Here is an 8,905-nt window from a genome sequence, read left to right as displayed (position 1 = left end):
ATAGAGTGCTATTGCCTGACCAAGTGCAGAGGCATTCTAATTATCTTATTATGTTCTTGCAGTTGACTATGAACTCTGCAGAGGGGAATTTTTCCTTATGCTATTTGAGTGACTAATAACTTATGTTACCCAAAACATGTTTGTCAAGTAAATGTTGAATTAATTCCTTTATAGTGCTTTTTAAAGGTAACCATTTAACAAAGATCACTGTACCATAATGTTGCATGAAATTTTTTCTTTTAAAAAATTTTTCAATTATGTTTTATATTCAATATGATTCTTTTTTATTTATTTTATTTTGGTTTTTACATTTTTTGTATTTTATTTAATCTTCACTGCATTTTTTCCCCATTACCTTTTAGTTCTCTTATTCCCCCCTCCCCTCAGCAATCCCCACACTCTGTCCATGTCCGTGAGTCCTTTTCCTTTTTGCTCAGTCCCTGCACCCCTTACCCCCACCCCCAGCTGTCATACTGCTCTCCATCTATGAATCTGTCCCCATTTTTCTTATTATTTCTGTTTGTTCATTATATTCCACATATAAGTGAAATCATGTGGTATTTGTCTTTTTCTGACTGGCTTATTTCACTTAGCATAATGTTCTCCAGGTCCATCCATACTGTTGCAAAGGGTACAATTTTCTTCTTTTTTATGGCTGAGTAGAATTCCACTGTGCAAATGTCTTGTTGTTCTATCCACTCATCTATTGGTGGATGCTGGGCTGCTTCCATATCTTGGCAATTATAAAAAACGCTGCAATGAACATAGGTATGCTTATGCTCTTTCGAATTTGTGTTTTGGGTTCCTTTGGATACATTCCCAGAAGTGGGATTGCTGGGTCAAAAGGCAGATTTATTTTAAATTTTTTGAGGTATCTCCAATCTGCTTTCCACAGTGGGTGCACCAATCTGCATTCCCACCAACAGTACAAAAGTGTTCCCCTTTCTTCAGTATGATTCTATATTAATTTCAGATGTACAGCAGAGTGGTTAGAAAATCATATACTTCACACAGTGGCCCTCTCAGTGTTTCAAGTACCCACCTGGCCCCAGACATAGTTATCACGATATTATTGACTATATTCTCCACACTGTAACTCTGTGACTATTCCGTAACTACCAACATGCGCTCTTTAATCCCATGAAATTTTTGATAGAAGAGGCCCACACAGATTAATGAGGCCTGCGTATACCAAACCATCCAGCCGAAGGGTTGTTTAACTTGAGTCTTATGAACTTCAGAAGAAAGGGATTATTAAACCCAATAGCTTAGTCTAGCCTATGCCCTATGTATGCCTCCAGCCGTACACCACTAGGAACGGTAGGTAACAGCATGGATGGGTTGCTGTGCAGATTCAACACTTACCACCGCACAGTAACCAGCTTCGGAAGACTGAGGCCACGTACAGAGCTGCTGCACGGAAACCTGAAGCTGGAAACTTTCAGTGGATTCTGCTGCCTGGGCCGGTACACGTCTTCCTACATTCTAAACCACTGACCTTTATTTAGAGAACCAGAGTTCCTTTGGCAAGATTGCAGTGAATCTGACCTTAAACTAAACACTAGGGGCCTAGAAGATTATGGTTCTATTTATGTTGTTTCTGTTTTTACAGGTACTTCATATCCTCTCTTAATAGGTTTTGGTTAATAAATATTCTTTGGTAACAGCTGCTATATTGAACACAAAGGAGCAGCCACCTCAAGATCTTAATTTCTCCTGGGCTTTTCAAACTTGATGTTCTATTTCCAGCTTAGCTTTGACAGCAATACTTTCGAGTCAGGACGAGTAGAAAATGTTGAGACACATTCTCCTGACCATGAGGCCTGTGTGCCCTGGGAGACTCGGACACTGGGCAGTAGGTGTCCGTGTCTTTGATGTGGTTTGCAGCATGCATCCAGCCACAACCCCTTCCTTCCTGTCCAGAAATTCCCATCAGCTAAATTAGAACCAAAACAAATAGAGCTTCTTGCTTAATTACTGAAGGGCACCTCCGTGACCTGAGAAGGAAGACATTCTAATCCTTCCTTATCAACACCGTAGGCAGCATTGGTGAGTCAACCCTTGATAAGGTATAAGAAAGAATGTACCTGAGGGGCTTGTCCCTACCAGTTGGTTCCCAGTGACTGACCTTCTCCCCTGGCCCACACCTGGAGCCTGGGAGGATTAAGAACACCCTGAGGAGTCTGAGGCAGAGAATGCCAAGAGGTGGTGAGGCATGAAGCCCATGGGCCAATGTCTCGGGAGTGCACTGGGCTGGCCCCTTTGGGAGGAATGACTAAAGACAAGCGAGGAAAAAAAGCCCAGGATTCACTTAGGATGTGATCCATGAAGACAGTTACCTATGGGTGCCATCTTTGCCACCACAACTTTGCAGACTTAGCAAAACCATGTTGGGAATTCACAGTACAGTCTCACCTGTGAAGCAGCCGGGGCAGACCCACAAAGCTGCCTGGGGACACCGTGACAGACATAGGTCCTCTGTCAGCGCCCGCCTTGTGCAGGAGGGGAGAAGAATCTGCAAACAGTGGCCACATGCCTTACCAAGACCCCAGAACCCAGGTCACAGCCACTCTGTGAAGGGCCTCCGGTCTGGCACCCCCTTTCCTGACAAACTCAGACACGCCAGTGCTGGGAACAGCAGCAAGAGTGTCTTCACATCCACACCACTGCTGGACGTTCCTCGATCAATCCCCAAATCCCCTCCTAACACAGAAGAAAGCTTCTTAAGTTTTCTCCCTTTTATTTTGGGAAATTTGAACAGAATAATTTCTGGGTAAAACATACAAATATTTACTTTAAAATATACCAATGTTTATATTTTAAAGCTCTCTTCAGCCCAGAAAGTATTCTTTATTGAAGACTTGTCACACCTTGGAGTGGGAGACTGTTTTGTCAGGTTTTATTTATGGCTCTAGGAAAAAGGGAGTGACTGAGAGTGGCCAACGAGACTGCCCCACACTTTACAGAAAAGCAAACATTTTTGTTGTTGTTCTGGGCCTACTTCCAGAATGGAAAAGTTTCAGTCTCTAAATAGACTCTTGCAGGAAGTTTGGGATGATGGTGAAGATGCTGTAAAGAGAGTTAGTCACCCTAACTTCCGCTTTGATGAATACTCTCCTATGAAAATCTGAAGTGATCCATGAGCTCCAGAAACCGGCCTTTTATTAAATTATAAAGCAGGCAGAAGGACAGCTGGCACTCATGGCCCCTCGGCAGGTAGGTAGTCTGATCCAGGCTTGCCAACCAAAGCAATGAGTTCGGAGAGCTCCCCGGCTGTCTGAGCATCCTCAAGAGGCTGCTGAAGAATCTGAAGAGCACACCTGATGGTCACCTGCACACTGTAATCATCATCCCATTGCTTTTTTCCCCTGCTGTGTTTCAGAAAACTGTGTGAGAAGGTAGATCTGAACTTTCCACATGGACTTCTGTCTCATTAAGGTTCATCCTGGAAGAGTGTCCTTGAACTAAAACTGTCAAACTGCTTAGCTTCTCTGAATGAGAAGAGTGTTGAGGAATAACACCCAGGATCTTTAAACTTTGGGGTGAACCAGATTTATTTATGGAACTTGCCAAAACTTAAGTGGCCCAGGCTTCCAACTTGGTATTAAAAACAGCCTTGAGGGTAAAGCACGCTGTCTGTCCAAACCCCTAGTCCCTCTGAGTCACACGTCTTCCTACAGGCTGACTCACACACAAACAATAAGCAGATGTTCCTTGAACTTAGGTTTCAAAAGATCTCTGTTTAGAAAAAGTTCTTAACCATGTCCACCAAATTCCTTACATACTCTGAAAGTTTTCAGAATTATTCTTTCTTTGGCCATACGGGTATCCGAGTCAACATGGAAAGGGATTAAGAAGAAGAAAAAAAACCCTCAGAGATAAAACAGTATGGTGAGAGCTGGAGGGAAAGGGGGTGGGGGAGGTGGAGAGTGCTAAGGGGGGACAAACGGTGGAGACCTGACTTTGGGCGACGGGCACACGGTGCCGCGTGCACATGACATTTAATTGAGTTGTACACCTGAAACCTGTATGGTTTTCAACCAATAATTATTTACCAATAAAATTATTAAATATTTACCAATAATTATCAACCAATGTCACCCCAATAGATTCAATTAAAAATGTCACTTTAATTTGACATTACTTTATTTTGCATAATCATTGCATGTATAAAAATCTGTCAGCCCTGGCCAGGTAGCTCAGTTGGTTTGAGTTCTGACCTCATACACCAAGGCTGTAGGTTCCATCCACAGTCAGGGCACATACAAGAATCAACCCCTGAATGCACAGATGAGTGGAACAACAAACCGATGTTTCTCTCTCTCTGTCTCAAATCAATAAATTTTAAAAAGTCTATTAGCCCTGACTGGCGAGGCTCAGTTGGTTGGGCATCGTACTGCAGAGCAAAAAGTCACTGGATCGATTCCCAGTCAGAGCATGTGCCTGGGTTGTGGGTTTGGTCCCTTGCTGGGGCACATGCAAGAGGCAACCAATTGATGTTTCTCTCCCTCCCTTTCTCCCTCCCTTCGCATGTCTCTAAAATTAAGTAAATAAAATCATTTTTAAAAAGTCTGTCAGCTTCTGCCTTTTAGGAACATTTTTTAAGTATATGATTTTCTGCCCCTTCAACGTGAGTGAAGACACAGAGCTGTTGTACTCTGAAACCATGAGTATTAAAACAGGACAAGGGCTGCTGGGGTTATGGCGATTTTCCACCAGTGGGCTACTTGGCATCGTTTCAAATTTAACTTTCTCATAACTGGGGAATCGTGGGCTATTTTAAATCTTTTTTAAAAAAAACTGGTGGTTAAGAATCTGGTATTATTATCTTTGAAGGACCTTCTTTGAGGAGTACGTGATTCCTAAGAGTCTCAAATAGTTAGTTGGTTAACAAAAAAAGACTTTATAACTAGCTGACTCTTCTGAGGTTTCATTTTACACTGCAGGAGCCCTGCCTGGTAATATCACTCGGCTGGAAAGAGACGCTGTGGGTGTAACAAAGGAGGAGAGAAAAAGAGATGAAACAGCTAGCATATGCTGGCTACCTCTAAGAGCTCCAAAACTACCTGGCGTTCCAAAGAATGATGATGTGCATGATCGTTCTGAAGGGCAGAATCACTCCCTCTGGGAGAGAAGCCACCGCAGAAGCCAGAGAGTCAGCCACCATCCAACAAAGGGGTATATGTTCAGCACCCTGAAGAAAAACACCAAATGACCCCTAAATCAAAACTGTATAAGGTTGTCATCTTCTAAGGAACTTAAAAAAAATCCAGGACTTCCAAGATAGACTCTTGGTCCCATTCCAATTGCTATGTGACCTTGGAGAAACCTCCTTTGAAGCCTTCTGTGTCTATAAAACCTGGATAATAATACTATCTGTCCCAGATGGTTGAAATTGTAGAAATTAATTAGTTCAAGCTGGAAAGGTCTTTGATAATGTTAAGCGCTGAATATTGTTATTGTTATAAGTGCAGGTGGAGGCAATGTTACACGGCACATCTATAATTAGAAGGGCCTAGAAACTGCGAATGGTGCCAACACCCCAGGAGTTAAGAAGACAATACCCTGTGTCATTTTCTCCCCCCAAAGAAGGCAGCCTGTTATGACTGAATGCTGAATCCTGTCTTTTGTCCTCTTTAAAGGTTACAGCTTGGCTCAGACTTGCCCACCGTGGGGCACAGTTTTGCTAAGCGCATGTGCTTTTTAAGGCAGGATTCTAAATGAAATGCCGACGTTCTTGGTATATTATGATGTGTGTGAATTCATCTGAGTCCGGGGAGGAAGTAAGTCATTCCCTAGAAATACCTGTCGCCTGAAAAATGCAGGCAATTTCTTGATCTCTGAAATAAAGGGAGAGGTCTAAACCGTTTTTTAGAAAAGAAAACCTTTCTACTTTTCCTCTAACAAATTTCAAAAATCACAAAGCGTTAGGTGGAATCTAAATAGGTAAAATAGATGAAAACCGAGCTATGTCGAATGCAAGGACAAAGGGGTCGATCTTCCTGTTCCCCTCAGTGACCCTGAGGCGCGTTGCCAGAAGGGAGGGCTCTCCTGAGCCCCAGTGCCCCCAGGTCCCGGCCCCTGTCCCAGTCACCTGCTCCCCACGCACAGTCTGCACCTGCTCCTTGTCCGCAGGACCCTCTCCGGGGATCCTCCCTCTGAGGAGTGAAGGCCCAGCTCCCAGGGGAGGAAACAGGCCGAGAGAACACAGTGCCAGGCATGGGCCACAAAGCCAACTCGAGGCAGGTGTGCCCACTGTGGCCCCCCAGGAAAGGATCATTTTCTGGGACACCGCTTCACTGCACCCCATGAGGGCACGCCAGCCCTTTCCCAGACACTGCCACAGAGTCAGGAACCTCACCAGGTCCCTTCTCAGAGGACAGGCTGACAGGCCCCTCCCCTCCGCCCTGTCCCCAGACCACCCCACCCCGTGCGTAGTGTGCTCCAGAAGGTGCTGTGGGGCTGCGCTGGCCCCAGGGAGGCTGAGTCTCCATCCGAAGGCTGAGCCCTGGAACAACAACAATAATGTAACGCTCGAGTTTGTTGGCCCTATTGTGCCCTCAGCTGATATAAATGCAAAGCATACTTTCATTTTAGAACCTGATCATAAATAACTCTCTAATGATGACATTTCAGAGGAATTTATTTTAGAGACCGGGGTCTTCCTGATAGTTTGGCTCCAGGTAAAGCTGTGGATTTCCCTCTTTTACATCCAAACTTCTCAAATGACCTACCTGTTCTGGTAACTGCCTTTCCTGGCCTCTGGTTATTCTCTCCACTAGTCCATTGAAATGGACTTCAGGACACGAATAACATTCTCACGAAACCCAACAGTCTTTCATGAGAACTCTTTCTCTTCCGCCTTTTTATGGCGTTTACATTTTTGTATCAACCCTTCGGAATTGAAGACCCATTACACCAAGCCTTGTGTAACACTATACTTGTTAACTCCCTTCCCGATTCTCTGTAAAATCACTTTTTTTTTTTAGCTTTAAAAGCTTTTCTTCTTTTCATGTCCTAATTGTATGGGTTTTTCAGGCTACCTACTTGAGCAAATAATACCTGTATTTAAAGTTGTCACTGGTGCCCCACGGTTTATACCTTCACAAAGTCTCACCTGTGGAGCACTGTTCCCACAAGACCGCATTAGGAAACAAACGTTCAGAAACAGTGGGGAATAATTCCCACCTGCACATTTGAGAGACTGTGAAAATATTCTCTTTCACAATCTTCAGTGCAGATGGAGTGACTGGATGACACAACTCGGCCAATAAGGCAGAGATGGAAGTTGGTTGACCCTTTGCCCTTCTTCCTGCTTTTACCACGGACCAGAAGCAGGATCTGCAGTCAACAACTGAGATTTTGAAGGAAGGGCAAAGCGAATTGCAAAGATATCCGCTTCCACACTGCAGAGCACGGAGCCTAGGCCAGCAACCTCCCTCCTCCCGAGTTCTTGATACAGAAGGTCAACGAACCCCATTTGTTTGTACTCCCAACATCAGGTGAGTTAGATCTTGCAACTCAACACATTTCTAACTAGATATAAAGTTGCAACGCGTTATATGTCCCTCCTGGAACTTTAGAATGCACATTAGAATATTCAGGAACCTGAGAAATCCCCGAGAGAAATCTGTTGGCTTTGGTTTACTATATCATCTCCTGGATTCCTTTGATCAAGGGGCCCTTTTTCTTCTGGTGTGAGCTAGTGCTCTCTCCTAAGGACCACAGTTCCCTACACCCTTGCTTTTCAAAGTGTGGTCCCAGAGCAGCCACTTCTGCATCATCTGGAAACTTGTTTTAAAAACCAGAATCCTAAATTTAAAAACCCCAGAATCCTAGGCCCTACCCCAAAGTCAGAATCTACCCTTTAATAAGATGCTCAGAGGATTGGTATGACATTAAAGGTTGAGAAGCACTGCTTTGGGAAACACTGCTTAGAAAATAAAGTACAACTAACCTTCACATTCTTATGTGACCCATTATTCTGAGACATCTATTATTATTGTCCCTTAAAGCCCACTTCACTACAATCACAGCTGGTTCTTGTTGACTGCTTACTTTGTGCAAGGTATTATTCTAGGTACTTTACGTGTGCCATTCTTACCCAACCCCAGGAGGCAGGTACAACTGTAATCACCTTATAGATGAGATAGTCGAGGCTCAGAGACGTCAAGTAGCCTGCCCAAGGTCACACAGCTATTAAGTGGCAGAATCCGTGGTTTAAGGATATAAGGACCACTGAGTGATATTGCCTCTCCAATCTTTTATTTTGTTTCTCTGCTCTTTCCCACTTTGTCTACTTTACACACAGTTTCCCTCTGCCTGCAATGATCTGCCACATACTCCTAATTAAAACATGTCTGCTGAAGAGCTGAGTCCTTCTGGGAAGCTTTCCCTGCATCAGGCCAGGCCCCCTGCTATACATTCCCCTGGCATATATTTTTCCTTCATACTTATCAGCTTTTGAAATTATTTATATATGATTATAGGTATGGTTAGTGTATGTCTTCATTTAAAAAAACTGAGCTTCATGTGGGCTTGAGCTGAGTCCTCTGTGCTGGATACTTGCCAGCACTCAAATATTTGGGGCAGTGTCTTACCTTCAGTCCCACTTTCACTCCCATGCTCAAGGTCCTCTCTCTACCTCCCCTGTCCACATTCCAGCCACATGCACCTGTAGCATGGTGGCAACACATTTCGTTCAGTGCCAGAAGACTTGGATTGAGTCCTTCTTCCCTTACTTAGTAGCTTTGTAACTTTGAGCCTCCCACAATCTCAGATCCGTATGCTCTCAGCTCTGTGAGTTGGGAATACTACTACTCCACAAGATTGGTATAGGTGAGGCTTCTGAAAGAGGAGTATAACCTACATAAATATCCTGAAAATACGAGATAGTGTTTTATAG

The sequence above is a fragment of the Desmodus rotundus genome, chromosome 13 (genome assembly GCF_022682495.2).
Source record: "Desmodus rotundus isolate HL8 chromosome 13, HLdesRot8A.1, whole genome shotgun sequence".
NCBI classification, from domain to species: domain Eukaryota; kingdom Metazoa; phylum Chordata; class Mammalia; order Chiroptera; family Phyllostomidae; genus Desmodus; species Desmodus rotundus.
The sequence above is the reverse complement of the archived record's forward strand: the minus strand, read 5'-3'. Positions refer to the sequence as shown.